Here is a 12,890-nt window from a genome sequence, read left to right as displayed (position 1 = left end):
TGATCTTCTATGACTACAACCTTATACCACAAATGACAAGCAGAACGCAGAGGTCTGAAACCAGCTGGGTCTTTGTCCTTCCTTTCAGACTGATAAAAATAATGTCCTGGTGATAGAGATGATGGTGGTGGTGATGGTGATAATGACACAGAGCACTGTGAGGCTTTGCGGTATGCCGTGTATTGCTGTACATGTATTATCTCATTTAACTCCCTCAAAAACTGTAAAACAGATACTTTTCTTATCCTCATATAAAAGATGAGGCAATGAAGGCTCTTGGCTGAAAGGTCACTTGTTATGAATTGAACTGTGTGTCCCCTACCCCCCATTCCAAATCCATGTCGATGCCCTAAACCTCAATGTGACTATAATTCAAGACAGGGCCTTTAGTAGATAAGTAAGGTTAAATGAGGCCATCAGAGTGGGACCCCAGTTCAATATAATTGGTGTTATTATAAGAAAAGGAAGAGAAAACATAAAGAGGAAAGGTTGTGTATAGACACGAGGAGAAGGCAGCCACCTACAAGCCAAGGAGAGGGCCTCTGAAGACACCAATTCTGCCAATACTTGATCTTGGACATCCAGCCTTCAGAACCGTGGGAAAATAAATGTCTGTCATTTAAGCCACCCAGCCTGTGGTATTTGTTACAGCAGCTCAAAGTTGACTAATACATTACCCAATGGCAGAAGTAGCATTGGAATTAGACAATCAGACTCCAGGGCCATGTTCTTAAGACTTCATCACCTGCAATCCAACCCTTTAATTGGAGAGATGGGGAATAGATGTCCTGTGGCTGGATCGGTGGAAACAAAGTATACAGACTGTCAGATCTCACCTCCTGCCCTCCTTCCTCTATAAAACAATGACAATTCATTCAGGAGTAGCCAAGAACCATGTTTTAGATGGAAATTATTCCAGCAAAATATGGGCCAGTATTCGGTGGGGGGGGCTAGAACCATCTGGGTACTTTGCAGAGCTGGGTCATGGCTAAAATGGCAGTCAGCACCGAAGAGACTTGGGAAAGAGATGCACAACATCATCACCATCTGCTTCCCAGGGAACAGTCTTGAACGCTGCCTCATCCAAACAGGCCTCGATTTAAATCCCAGGTTTGGGGCCTAGGACAAGTCATGTCACCTTCTGAGCCTCGGTTTCTCCCTCTGTCCCACGGAGAGAGCCATTCTGACTCTGCACAGCACTGTGAGCATGAGAGAAGTTACAACGTGGTTAACTGCTTCACAGATGGTCTGAATTCAGTAACGCTGAACTCAGGGGGCAACCTGAAATCCCCTTAGCCTCATCAAAGCAAAGCCTGCGGTTACAAATCCCCTGGCAGACTGCCGCCAGTCCTTTCTGGAAGGAGCTGGGTATAAATTATAGATCACAGGCTCTTGGGTCAGCTGGTATTCGGAATCTTGCCTCCCTGCATGCGGGAATCTGGGCCAGCTCTCCTCAGAGCCGCCACAGGTGGCCCTGGGGGTCTCTGTTCCCACTGCAGTGCCTACCTCTGTTGACCCCGCTTCCCTTGACCCGAAGAACAAGTGCTCCTTGGGCTGATGCTGAGAGGAGGCCCTGGAAAGACACCAAGAAAGCCTTCCTCTCTTCAGCCCCCAAGGCTAGGGGCTAGTGAAGCCTGAGCCCAACCCCAGCCCCACTGAGCAGGCCCATGTCGCTCTCCTGGACCCCTGGGAAAAAAGTCCCACCTCAGAAGACCCAGGAAGAGAGGTGGGGTGCCCTGAGGGAATCTTGTCTTTAAGACTCAGAGGCTGCAGGAGGCCGCTGTGAAGCAGCCCTTTGTGGAGAGCAGGCTGTGCCCGTTCTGGGTTACTCCACGGTGTGTGCAGCGGAGTGTTCAGGCTGTGAGACTCCATTTTGTAAGGCTGTGGTTTGCCACAAGCTACTCCATTCTGAGTTTAGTGCTGAGGTGGGATGACCCTACACCTGTGTGTACAAGTAAACAACCACCACCTGCCCGGCTCAACCATAAGGTACAGTCCAATAAACTAATTGAGTTAATAAGAATGCCCACCTGCGGATGTGTCGAATTAATCAGGAGCCCCTGGGTGCTAGGGAGTGTCAGACTCATATAGGAAAACCCAAGCCCAGGAGCTTATTGAACACACCAGACCACCAAATGGTGCAACCCCCTCACTCAAGAGCCATAAAAGGGAGAGCACCCCAAGACTGGTTGACTAGGTAGTACCCTAAACCTTTCACCCGGTCATTCGTCTTGAGCCTTCCCAGAAAAATTGCTGCAGAGGTGAACCTCCACACCTGGGCCTTTAGCAGAGGGCAGTTTCTCCTGCCCGTGACGACTACGCAGGCCTCCTCCAAGCTGACGCCCCAAGTTGAGGCTCTGTAACTACAGTCCATCCTTCCAGACCTTGGCCTTGAGCTTTGGCATCTCTGTGCCCCTAACAAGCTCTTTGGCTGGTTCCTGATCTGAACCCCTACAGCGACTCTTTGCATCCCTATCTGCTCTCTGCCTTTGTCCTCAGTTCAGCCTCCTGAGTCCCTGGGGCTGCCCCCACCCTTTCTGTAAACTCTGTATCTACTTGTGTGAAGTGTGACACGTGACTTCAGTGTTACAGATGTTAGAAATTAAGATTGGAATTAAAGAACTTGTGTTTGCCCAGCTTATGACTACCAGGTGACCCACAAGTATTCAGTGACCTGCCACTGATGGAAGTGGTGTGGATTTATTGTCACTCAGTGAATTCTGACATTGTGGAAGGACACAAACATGTTTGGCCTGTTCATGACACAGCTTGCTCATGACACCCTGTCTTCATCAGCCGGGAGTGACTGAGGGGGGTCCCCGTGGCCCCTGCTCTCTCCACCCTCACCCACACTGCAGCCACATTCCTAAGGCCACCTGAGGCACTGGCCTTCCTGTCCCGTCCCTACCCCTCTCTGAGGAATGCCAGCCTGGGCAGGCCTGAGCAAGCAGCCAGGGGCAGGTGACATCCAGGCTCAAGAGTTCCTTTACCTGGGAAACCTGGGGCTCAGTCAGAAGAACAAAAAAGCTTTGGTCCTGGGGCCAGATGGCCAGCAACCCAACCAAGCTGCCACCTTCCCCTGTGACTTTGGACATGTCCCTCCCCACTCTAAGCTCCCTTTTCCTCACCACCAGAAATGGAGACACCATTAACTGTCATCAGGGCTGTTGTGAGGATTAAATGAGATAATGTATCAAAATGCTTAGCTCAGGGCCAGCAGGCACAAGCTCAAAACAGTTGTCAGCCAGCTGTGATGCCCTAGGCTTCTCAGGGCTCAAAATCTAAGGGACTGTGAGGGAAGGCTTCCCTCATTTTGTGCTTTAGGCACCTTGCTTACCACAAGCTAGTAGCAATCCTGCTCTAAGAATGTGTGCAGGTGACCTTGAGAAAGGCAAGAAGCCCTGAATCACCTGACATTGGCAACAGATCCAGGAGGACCAGGGAGAAGCAGGACTCAGCCTGCAGGGGGCGTCGTCTGGGCATCCAACACTCATTGAAACTGCCCTCGCTTCTCTGGGGCTGTGTTCTCATCTGAAAGTCTCATGAGGTCTGTCCCTCCCCACCATCCCCATCACAAACAAGACCAGAGAACAAAAAGACTGTAGAGTACAATGAGCTGGGTCACTCAAGAGGATGCTCATGATACCTGATCTTAGACTGAGTCTCTCCTTCCCCCATCAGTCCAGCCTTTTCTCAACAAGTTGCAAGTGCCTCCAAGTCACGTCTCCATTAAACAAAACCAAAGAATCAAAAGCTTGATTCTCCTGCTTCATATCTTTGTATCTGAGGAAAAGAAGCAAAATTACCCAATACATAAATTGGTAATAAAGTACTTGATAGCAAGACCCATTTGTCTCACCTCCAATTTAATGTTTTAAACAACCACCACAAATTACCGATGGCCACTTTCACTGAATTAAATTGTAAGGAGAATTAGGAAACAGTTCAGATTTTAATCAATGTTTGTATTGACCACGAAAAAGGAAGTCCCTCCTTTGCCTGTCTCTAATCAGGAGTGTTAATTATCTTGGACACATGCTAGCAAATTAATTATGAGCTAATGAAGTTAAAGGAGGGCATTTGTTCAGGGAAACTGATCACACATTGTTAGCTCTGGGGATTAAATGGAAAACCACTGTCACAAAAATGGCTTTAAAAATTAGACCCAATATTTGATTTGTGAGCTTGCCCAGCAGGAAGAATGAAGGACACTGACCCCCGCCCCAGCCCGCCACTCACAGGCGCTTGTCCCCCACATTCCTCCAGACCGCAGGAGAAGACGTTTACCTGTTTAACCTGTTCCAGGTTAAAAGATGGTAACACTAAAGGTTTCCTTCCCTTGATGTGTGTGTTTATATAAGAGAAAGAGAGAGACAGTCAGAGGATGCATGGAAAGAGCCCCTGGGAGTGTGGGCGAAAGCAGATCTGTGGGCCACGGGTGTGCAGATCTGCCACAGGCTGCAGCCCTGCGCTAGGGCACCAGCATCTTCCAGCTGGATGGAAACCGCCTGCCCACCTGGGGAGCTGAGGCAGGTCCTGGCGGCTCAGTCTTTCAATCAGGCCTCCAAAAGCTGAGCCCAGATGCAGGAAGCCCGGCTGGGTCAGGAGTCGGTCATCCAAGTCAGGGCAGATGAGTCCAGGGAGTGGAATGGCCATCTCTCCATGTCCTCCCATCCTTGTGAGCCAGGCCTGTGACGCAGGAAGAAGAAACAGAATGAGCTCCCCCATGTGAAGTGTCCAAGGCTTTGACTCCATACAGAGGGTGGCGAAAAGGGAGGCTTGCCTACCAAGGCCCCTTGACCCATTCTTAGAAAACAGAATCCCCGGTTCACTCACCCAGCTAGACAATGACACTGCCCAGCCCCTTTTGCACCTGATTAAATTCCAGTCAGTGAAATATCAGCAGAATTTTCTGGATGTGATTTTTGAGGAAATAAAAAAGCTGCTGATTTTTTTCTTCTTCTCTCTTCCTCTTTTCCCTGCATGAATACTTGATGTGGTGGCTGGGGCTCCAACAGTGATTTGTTTTTTTTGTTTGTTTGTTTTGTTTTTTTAAAATATTTATTTATTTATTTTTTTAGTTTTCGGCGGACACAACATATTTGTTTGTATGTGGTGCTGAGGATCGAACCCGGGCCGCACGCATGCCAGGCGAGCGCGCTACCACTTGAGCCACATCCCAGCCCCTCCAACAGTGATTTGGAGCAGAGGCGACCTTGAGGAGGAAGCCATTCACTGATGATGGCAGAGCAGGAAGGCAGAAGGAGCCTAGGATCCTGATGGCTGCAGAGCTCTGTACTAGCCCTTCCCTTAGACTTCTACACAATAGTGTCACTGGGAAGGCACCAGGGAGGTATCCCAGAAGGGAGAAGGGGACTTTGACTCAGCCCTGGCAGGCTCTTGACTTAAGTCACAAAAAGGAATTTCAGGAATTATCAGAGGAGTTGCAAACATTTATTTTTGAAAAGCAAAGAAATCGATTCAGGAAAGCTGCAATAGAGCAGGACACGCACTCAAAGGGGGAAGGAGCGTCAGCGTTCGAGAGTTAGATGCACTGTGGGGTCCTGGGCTCTTGTTTTTAAAGGGGTCTTTGTACATTGGGAACACAGGAAGTGCGTGGGCATGATGGGCACCAGGAGGGTTCATCTCTTAAGTGTGGGACGCAGGGTGGGTCACGGTGGCCTGATTCTCTCAAGGTCTCTAGGTCGACATCATCCAGTCAAGAGATAACATCTGCAACATACCCAAATCATAGGTCTCTTATAATAGGTTCCCTTTGCTTTATTTTGTCTCAAGAAAAATAGATTGTATAAACTAGCAATGTGCGTAGGCATTCGTCACCTAAACTCATGATTCTCTGAGATTCAAGGGTTTCTTAAGAATTCAGGGCTGGAGGGACACAGGCTTGGGAGTAGAGTGCATGCTCGTGCAAACTGCTGAGCTTTATAGTCACCGTGTCCTTCCCTTCCCTGTGAGTGTCCCTTCTGCCTATCCTACCTGTCTTCTATCCCGCCTAGGCAGGAAAAACCAAAGAGCTGCTTTGGTCATGTGGCTATTATTAGAGGGCGTGGGGAGGTGTTCCTTCTTCAACATTGGATGCCATGTCTAATTCAGGCAACTAGGAATAGGGCCATCTCAGTATCAGCAGGAAGTAGAGCACCCCATACCCCCACCAAAAAAACAGTTCTTTGAAAGTTTGCCAGACTGGAAGAAGCAAGTAATTATGAGGGAAGCTCTCCACGCCTGTGAAAGGGAAGAGCAGAAATCCAACCTTGATGACCACTCCAACTCATTCTAACACTGTCCCCACTCTCCCTCTTCCAACTGACTCAACACACCATTGGGCTCAGGTAAATGGAACCCACCTGGCCTTGGAGGCTTGGTTGGGAGCGGGGCTACAGGACTCCTAGCTTCCTGTACCCTGTGCTCTTCTAGCTCTGCTTAGCAGCTGTCCCTCAAAGGCCACCCACCATAGAGGAAAAGCCTAAGTCCTGTAAGTCTGTCCATCTACCTCATTGAGAATCAGGCCATGAATGGATGCCGTAGGAGCACCCTCTATCCAGCATGCTAATGGAGGGCCAGGCAAGCATCCCATCCCCCTCTCTTGTGGCAACAGACCTTGGAGAGGACCTCGCTCCTCCATGTCATATACAAGGAGAAAACTGAGGCCAGGAGGGGTCAGGTTGTGCCCAGTCTCCAGTTCAACAATCACAAGCCAACCTCAACTCCTCCTGCCCCTCCTAACCCTCATTCCAGGATGGGAAGTTGGAAACACTTAGTTTTGGTGGCCCCTTTAATAAAGGGTTGGGGAAAGTCAGATCCTTGCCTGAGCCTCTACATGGCCCACAAAAAGTGTTCATTCATCCATTTTCTAGAACAGCTCTGCCCACTAAAACTACATGCATGACACATATGCAATTCTAAATTTTCTAGTAGCCACATTGAAACAAGCAAAAGACTGGTGAGATTAGTTTTAATAATATTTTAGTTGATTTGTGTCCAAAATATTGCCCTTTCAACCTGAGATCAATATGAAAACATCATGAGGGTCGCCTTTAAAATCCTCCTCAGTCAGGTGTGGATTTCACACTTACAGAGCATCTCAGCCCAGACAGCCACATTACAATGCCCCATAGCCACATGGAGCAAGTGGCCACTGCACTGAAGGACCAGGTTCTGGAAGGTCAGTGGGAGAGCTTCACCTGCTTAAAAACTCCAAGCACTTCATGGGTACAAACACCCACTTACAAATCCCAGGCAGGTCTGAGAGTGCTTTTCCCCCTGCATCCTCACCACCATTTAATATCCATTTTTGGAAAACTGTCAGTCTAAATTTCTAATAGCATCTCTGCTTTAGTTGGCCTTTCTCTAACCATAGGGAAATGGCAAAGTACCTTTTTGCAAGCTGATTGCCAATGACGACCTGTCTTCTGTCAATTGTCTGAGCCATATCCTTCACCTATTTTTAAAATTAGCGTCTACTTTTTCTCATTGAATATTTTGAGTATCTTGGTTCTTTGTTTTTTTGTACTTCATTTATGGTGCTTTTTGTCAGTCTGGGTCTTTCTGTTTTTATGCAGTGGAGGATGCCAGCCTTGTCCTTTATAGCATCTGGGTTTTATGACTTGCTGAAGAAGGCTTGTGCTCCCCCAAGATGACAAAAATACTCTCCTGTATTTTCTGCAAATATTATTCTATTCTCGTTTTCTTGTTTGTTTAGCTCTCTGCTCCATCTGGAATTTATCTTTGCCCAGCACTGTTCTTTGCTTACAAAATGTTAGCCCTGGTCCTTGCCTGGGGAGAGCGGAGCTCTGGGGGAAGAAAGGGTCCTTACGGGGTGAAAGGCAGAAGCACAGCTGGGGAGCCACAGGAGCAGAAGCCTCAGGAAGGTGGAGGCTGTGAGCTCAGGCTTCGTGCCTTCCCACCAGCTGGGAATCCGGTCCCTGGAGGATGTCTCCCGCCTTGGAACCTCAGCTGACTGCCTGTGAAATGGGGATGCTAGAACCCCAAGGCATTGTTGTGGGGACTGTTTGGCTTCTCCATTATCTCCTCTCTCAAGGGCATCGGAATGACTTCCTCTTGGGGTGATAAAATGACTTGCAACAACAGCTCTCAACAAGTCTTTGGGTTGAGTTGCCCAGGCTCAGCTGGGAGGTTCTCACCTGGAATTGTCCTTGCTGTCAGATGTCCCCTTGCCCAACAGTCATCTGCAGGCTTGACTGAGCCAGATGTCCGCAATGGCTCCCCCATGTGGCTGATAGTGAAAGGGCTACTCGGAGGGGGCTGCTTTAGACAGGTGGTCCGCAAGTTTCTCTCCAAGGGGGTAACATTTGAACTGAGGGCTGATTGGTGAGGAGATTGGCTCGAGAGAGCCTGGGGCAGCCCATTTTCAGCTAGGGACCAGTTATTATGGCTTCTGATCCTAGAAGACCTCCTTCTAGCCGCCCCGCTACAAAATGAAAGTCCCAACCCAACTGGCCAGTGACCGTGGCAGCTGATGCTCTACCTTACAGAAGAAAGAGTGCAATAAAGAGGTGGCTGTCCAGGCAGCCTGCCTCGAACATGCAACGGGAAAACAAGCTCAGGGCCAGGATCCTGCTTCATCTGGGAAACGGCCTCACTTAGGAGCCTTCCAACAGCATTAGGATAGCTCCCTGTTCTTCAAGCTATATTTCTAAATTGCCACTGGCGACAAGTCGGTGACAGCTTACCCCAGCAGAAATAGCACTGTGGAGACAGAACGCAAGATAACAAGCCTTCTTTCATGAAGCAAAGCCCAGCAGGCGCCCAAACACCCCTCGCACTGTTCCCTTCTCTTTGACATGAACAGCTGTACTAATGTGAGTTTACCCATCAGATTAAAAATAATTTGCTAAATATCCTGGTGGAGTTATTCTGAGTGGCTTTGGTTATTGTCAACACGTGCAGGGCTCATGATCTCTGGTTAACAGTGAGTGAGGTACAGCTAGACCCCAAAATAAGGTTTTGAAGCCCAGCTCCACGTAAATTAGACCTGCGTTCACATGTCCATTCAGGGGGTACTGTTAGTTAGCACTTTGTTCACAATTTTCCATTTTATTGTGGCAAAGATGTATTCAACATATGTCCAGAGATTGGCAAGGACCAAATGCAACTAAATTTTATTTCTTTTCAATAGAAACTAAAACGAGGCTCACGTGAATCAACACTGAGCTAGGCTCTTTGGGGAAATCATAAAGTGAATTAAGATCAGGCCCTGCCCTTGGGGAACTCACAGCCTGGTGGGAAGGAGGACACAGATATAGAAACAAGTAAGTCTTAAGAGAAAAAAAGAATGAAATAAGGGCTGATAGAGAGGGACTGAGCACTGGACATGCACAGAGGAATAATTACTTTGGCTGAGCAGGAAGGCAATGTGGCTACACTTATGACAGATGTAGTGTTGATCTGGGCCTTTGGCTATAGGTTTTTGTTTGTTAATAAAACATCAGAGGAAGCTATGTCTAAAGACATGATGTGCTAAAACTCCAAATATCTGAGCCAGAGTTGTGCATCTACCCAAATGGAATTTTGACTCCCATGTTCAAATTTGTTCTGGATGCACCTTGGAATCCCTTGAGGATTTTTTGAAATGTTACCTGAGCCACACTCTACAAAGATCCACAAAGCCTGGGGTGAAGCTGAGCAACCACAGAGTTTGAGGAGTCCCCAGATGATGCCATGTTCAGCCAGATTGTGTTTTCTTGTGTTCTCTAAAAACAAAGATGGAACAAGTGATTTCCAAAGTAACGGTACCAGCCACACCTGGGATCTTGTTGGCAATGCAAATTCTCAGCCCATGTGGCCCACACCTGCTGAATCAGAAAGTTGGGATGGAGGCAGACCCAGGAATGAATGTTTTAACAAGCCCTCCAGGTGTAACAATGAAAGCCACTGAACTAATGAGAACAGTGGCCAAATAGCGAGCAAGATGCCTGTGTCCCATCCCATAGCATGTCCTTACAGTCCTATGATATTACACACTGTTGTTTATTGAGCACTTGCTGTATACCTGATCCATACATTAACTCGTTTTACTGATGCTTTTTCAAGTGGGTGGGTCTTATTATCACCCCATTGTACAGATGAAGAATTTGAGGCTCAAAGCTATTACTACTGCTAAAAGCCATACAGCTAATGCACAGGCCATTCAGATCCAAAGCCAGGGCCCTCTGACCGCACATCAGCGCTGCTCTGTGTTGCCAGATACCTGGCTGCAGGATGTTTCATCAGTACTGTGTCATGGGCACTGCTTAGAGGAGTCGGGGGATGGGTGCCTAGAGAGTGGTTGTGGAGTCCCCTGGTGAGAAAATTCCATTTGTGGCTGGAGCTCACTCTTGGTAAAAGGAACATGGTTGCATGGGAAGAGGAGGTTGGTCTGAACTCTATTAAGCCTCTCCCAGCTCCTCGGACCCTATTAGGCACCAGTCTCTTCCTGGACACAATTGGAGTGGATTACAAGGAAGGGGCCTCACAGGAAATAACTAAGAAACAAGCAGCCCCTTGAACGGCCTTGTCTTCTCCTCCCCACGTGGCTTTAGTCCAGCAGGACCATAGCTCAGAGGTCCCTGTCCAGCTGATGAGGAATCCAGAGGTTTTTACAGGAATGTTCCCCTCCTAGTACAGAGAGGAGGCCTTAGTAGGCAAGCATGGAAGGGACCGGTCTTCTCTTTGGTGACCTACCTGTGGCAGTAGCCAAGCTGGACAGTTGGGAATAGGCAGTGGATGCTACAGTGGCCACCAGCCAGACTGGGCCAGCCCTGCAGCCCACCCCCCTGCTTTGTAGCTTATTTCCTTTCCCCTCCCCGGAGGCCTTCCTGGCCCCTTCTTCCAGGTTCAGCCTGCTGGCTGCCAGCCAGACCAGCACCTGGGAGGTGGATGAAGCCAGGTGAGTCACCGGTTCCTGGAAAACCATAGTCTAGACAAACTCCCAGAGGGCAGAGATGGGCCCAACGGGCCAGGAGCCTCATCCCGGGTGGACTCTGCCAGGCCCACAAGCTGTCATTCGAGGAGGCTTGGGAACCAAGGTCACCCTGCCTGGGGGTCCCGGTTTCTCTAGTTCAGCTGAGTTCTGTGCTTCCAGGCAGCCAGGACTAAGCTCATGAGATCAAGGAACAGGAACATTTCTAACTTAATGTGTCCCAAACTTGGAATGCTCACAAAAGTCACCCGGAGGGGCTGGGATCCAGGTCGTGGTGGAGCACTCTGGGCTCCATCTCCAGCAGCACAGGGGGGCAGAGGGGGAGTCAGCTGGAATCCTGTCCAGAAGGTCCTGATCAGCAGGTCCTGGAGGGCTGAGCCTCTGCATCTCTACAGGCCCCTGGTGGTGCTGTGCAGCCTGGCCAGGACTTCACCCTCATGGTGAGGAGGAGTGGATTTGGCCTACAGCACTTCCCGTGTGCTCTGGAGTGAGGAGGGCACAGGAGCTAGCAGTGTGCACTGGTGAAGGCCTACAAGCTTGGGTCACATGAACAGCCCCTTCACGTGGCTGAGCTCTGTGTTTCCCATAAAATGGGAATAACTACATTGACACCTACATTTCATTGTAAAGTGAAAATAACTACTTGGAGTTTTGGAGGAATCAAACATGCTAAAACTTATAAAGTCTGAGTTGCTACTTCTACCCAATCAGAATATGGAAGAGCAAAATGTTTGCTTACAGACATGTTTTCAACCAAGATGCAGTTACCTGGGCAGCTTTCACCCTCCCACCTGAAACAATCAGAAAAACAAGAACAGAATTCATGCAATGATGGTTTTCCAAACTGTTGGACTGTGATCCTGGAGACACGGGAAACAGACAGGAGAAGACCTACGATTGTCCTGGCTCATGGCCTTTGGAAAGTTTCCAAGAGAATGGGATGCAGGAGAGAGACACCTGAGAGGGGCCCAGCAGACTGTTGGGGTTGGAGAGATGCAGCTGGGCACTGGGGGACATCCAGGTGACTAGAGATTTAAGGAAAGAGTACTCCGGGGAAAGCTGGGCAGAGACACATCCAGGGACCCACAGAGAACTGACTCAGGTATTTATCTGAGAACTGATCAGCGCATCCTGGAAGAGGCTCCCCAAGGCCAGGGGAAAACAGCCCAGGAAGAGAGCCAGGAACAACGGCTGTTCATTACCTAACCACCCCAGGGTCCCATCTCCACCACACCGGGGACTGAATTCCAATTGACAAATTTGGGGTAGAGGGCCATGAATATTCAGGCACAACAACCCCAAAGCAGGAAGGAGATCACAAGGGAGCAGGAGTGACAGCTGAGGCCAGGGAGGAGGACGGTCAGGACTGACCCCGGAGCCAGGGGAGGAGGTGGGTCTCTACCTTAAGGGTTTTGAGGCTGGTGTGGACTGGTGTGTGGACTGGTAGAGGGCGGGCTTGGTATGGGTCAGAGCGGAAACAAGTGAACAAGTTCAGAAGCTGTCAACAGGAGAAGTGACAGCGGCACAGTCTCGGGAGGAGCCGACAAACTGGGAGAAAAATAGACAAATTCTAAACACAGGCTTAGAGAAGTCTCCAAGCTGACTCAGGGGGCCCTGGGAGGACCTGGGGGTCCTGGCCAGGAAGAAAGGAGCCTTCACAGGACTCTAAAGACAACTCCCCTAATCTGCCACCCTTCCGGGCCTTTCCATCACCGTCAGCTGCTCTGCCTCATGGAGAAGCAAAGGCTTCGCTCCTGGATCGACAGGAGTGACCAGCCCTCAGCTCACCCAGGAGCGAGGGGTTTCCTAGGACACGGGTCACCCAAGTCTCAATGTCCATCCTGTTTAACCCTGGGGAGGTCAACAGGCTTGGGAGGCAGCTTGGAAAGACAGAGCAAAGGACCAGAGCCCAGGGTGCAGGCCCATCCTGGGCCAGGCCAGAGGGAACACA

At 49.4% G+C, this 12,890-nt stretch overlaps 1 long non-coding RNA gene across 1 annotated transcript; it reads right to left on the bottom strand.

Moving 5' to 3' along the window:
* Positions 1–936: 936 nt before the first annotated feature.
* Positions 937–9,717, bottom strand: LOC139705348 (uncharacterized). Its single transcript, XR_011707220.1, has 4 exons — positions 9,618–9,717; positions 4,517–4,689; positions 3,647–3,783; positions 937–1,199 (listed from the first exon to the last, which is right to left on the bottom strand). It is a non-coding gene; the product is annotated as an uncharacterized lncRNA (long non-coding RNA).
* Between the last annotated feature and the right edge of the window lie 3,173 nt (positions 9,718–12,890).

The sequence above is a fragment of the Marmota flaviventris genome, chromosome 4, assembly GCF_047511675.1.
Source record: "Marmota flaviventris isolate mMarFla1 chromosome 4, mMarFla1.hap1, whole genome shotgun sequence".
NCBI classification, from domain to species: Eukaryota; Metazoa; Chordata; class Mammalia; order Rodentia; family Sciuridae; genus Marmota; species Marmota flaviventris.
Note: the sequence above shows the minus strand (reverse complement) of the source record. Positions and strands in the feature narration are given on the sequence as shown.